The following is a 2,792-nucleotide window of genomic DNA, read 5'->3' on the forward strand; positions in this document are numbered from 1 at the left end:
GTGATAGACTCTAAATGATAGACTCTAAATCCATCCAAGTTGCTGCAAAGTCCATATGTTTGCCCTTCTTTATGACTACATGATACTCCATTGTTTATACATACCAATTTTTTTTTATCCAGTCCAGTTTCGATGGGCAGCACGGTTGGTTCCATGTTTTTGCTATTAAACATGAGTGTGAAGGTATCTTTTTGGTAGACTGATTTGAGTTACTCTGGGCATATTCCCAGTAAGGGGATTGTTGGGTCATATGGAAGGTCAGTTTCTAGTTCTTTCAGAAATAGCCACACTGTTTTCCAAAGAGGTTGCACTAGTTTGCATTCCCACCAGCAGTGTAGACTCATACCTTTTTCTCTGCATCCTGGCCAGCAACTATTGTTGTGTTTTGTTAATAATGGCCATTCTTACTGGGGTTAGGTGGTATCACAATGAGGTTTTGATTTGCATTTCTCTGATGACGAGTGAGGCTGAGCACCTTTTCATGTGTCTGTTGGCTGCCCGTATCTCTTCTTTTGAGAAGCATATATTCATGTCTTTTGCCGACTTTTGAATGGGGCTGTTTGTTTTTTTCCTTTCGGCATTTTGATTTCCTTATAGATCCTAGCTGTTAAGCCTTTGTCAGATATAGAGTTGGCAACTATTTTTTCCTATTCTGTGGGCTGTCTCTCTGCTCTCTTGATGGTTTCTTTTGCTTTGCAGAAGCTTTTCAGTTTGATGAAGTCCCATTTGTCTATCTTATCTCTTACATCATGGGCGCTTGGGGTTTTGATCAGGAATTGGTCTTTTGAGGCAGAGCTTGGGCTGAGGATGCAGAGACATCAGCCAATCTGTTTTTAAGGAGCAAAACTTGGGTGTAAAGGAACAAGGCTGTGGGGCCTGGCCAGTCATCTGGAGGTCTGCGGGTCCCACAGCACGACTGATCCCACTCCTTGACACTTTCAAGTGATTTTATCTTTATTTATAAACAAGTCAAGCAGCATTAATTTAAAGGAAAACAAAAGGATTTTAAAAGGGGAGGCAGGAAAAGGAGTTAGTGAATATCTGGGACGAGAAGGGGAAGCAGTCAGAATAGCCAGGATCCTCTGTGTGCCCACCGTGTAACAGGGCATCCCTGTAGCCATGGAGGCCCTTCCTTCCTGGTCCCTGGCTGACTGCTAGACAACAGAGAGGTCACTGTGCCCTGGAGCCCTGTCTGGCCACTGATTTGGGAAGTGCGGTGGTTCTGCCTCAATATCCAACCCTCATCGTTGCACAGGTTTAGCAGCTTTTAACTCTCCTGTCCAAAGTCCTTTGAAAATGTCTTCACTTTCAGGAGGTCATCTGCACTCACTGTGTGCAGGGTCGTGGACAAAGACTGGAGCATGTCCGACAGGCAAACCACAGGCTCTAAGAGTTTGTCACCAGGGACATCCATCTAAGTCATCTCCATGGCCTCCGCGTCCCCTGGGGAGCATGGGGTCAGGAGGTCATCGGTCATAATGCTAGGGTTGGTGCAGGAAAGGCTACGGATCTTTTTGAAGTGTGTTGCCAACTGTACTTTTCCAACAGGCTGCATGAGAGTCCCGTACGATGATGCTGATGTCTGTACCGGAGTAGCCTTGGGTCTTCTGCACCAGCTCATGTTTGTTGGCATCCATGAGGTTGCTCCCTAGATTCCACCGAAGCATCTGGGCACAGGCAGCTTCCTCTGGCAAAGGGATATAAATTCACTTTTCAAACTGCCTTCTGAAGGCCAAATCCAACACCCATGGGACGTTTGTGGCACCAAGAAACAGGGTCCCTTCCCTGTTATGCCCCACTCCCTGCATCTGGACCAAGAACTCTGTTTTGATCCTTCAGGCAGCCTCACTCTCATTTCCATTTCGGGACCGCAGGAGGGAATCCACCTCATTGATAAAGATGTTGGAGGGTTGTGCTATCTGGTCAGCTCAAACAGGTTCCTGATTAACTTCTCACTCTCTCCCAACCACTTGGACATCAAATCTGAGGAAGACACAGAGAGGAAGGTGGAGTTGTTGGCTTTCATGCCCACAGCTTTGGCCACGTAGGATTTCCCTGTGCCAGGGAATCTGAAGAGCAGTATCCCTCTCCAAGGTGTGTACTTGTCTGTGAACAAGTGTGGGAATTTAATTGACAAAGTAACAGCTTCTTTGAGGGTCTCCTTGGCCCCCTCCAACCTGACCACAGCATTTCACTGAATAGCGGGTTTCTCCATCACAATGGCACCCATCAGTTGTTCTTGCAGTTTCTTTTTCTCCGGATCATCCCCTTCACTGTCACTATCGCTGCCCTTGCCCCTACTCTGGTTCTCATTGGCTTTTTGCCATGCTTCTCTTTGCTTTGTAAAAAATCCTTCAGCTTTTCCCCACCGGTCTACGTACTGAATGCACTTGGCTCAAATGTTCTCTCCTTGGTCTTGTCACTGTGTGCCTCATACTTGATGGCTTGAAGGCAATACTCGACAGTATGGTGCCTGCTCGTAATTCTTGGCTTTGTCCTCTTCTGTAGTTTTTGTCACCAGATCAGTGGCTTTCTGGAGGGTTGACGTTGTCATTTCATTTCCTGTGCCCTCCCCACACCTGGCGGCGCTGCTTGCAGCCCTTGGTCCTGGGTCTTGTGCTCCAGCACTGGGCATTGTCAATTATTCCTTTTTTAGTTGACATTATCCATACCAGTAATATTTAGGATTCCTTTCCTAGGAGGCACATTGTTGCATAACTGTGTTGGTTATATGTGGAATTACCAATCTTCTGTCATGATACAAATTGAGTTGTTAAAACATAGGTATTAAG

At 46.3% G+C, this 2,792-nt stretch overlaps 1 pseudogene; it reads right to left on the bottom strand.

Moving 5' to 3' along the window:
- Nucleotides 1-1,267: 1,267 nt before the first annotated feature.
- Nucleotides 1,268-2,554, bottom strand: LOC103270907 (annotated as a pseudogene).
- Between the last annotated feature and the right edge of the window lie 238 nt (nt 2,555-2,792).

The sequence above is a fragment of the Carlito syrichta genome, unplaced genomic scaffold (assembly GCF_000164805.1).
Source record: "Carlito syrichta isolate Samal-C Ts95f unplaced genomic scaffold, Tarsius_syrichta-2.0.1 Scaffold310741, whole genome shotgun sequence".
In the NCBI taxonomy this organism is placed as follows: domain Eukaryota; kingdom Metazoa; phylum Chordata; class Mammalia; order Primates; family Tarsiidae; genus Carlito; species Carlito syrichta.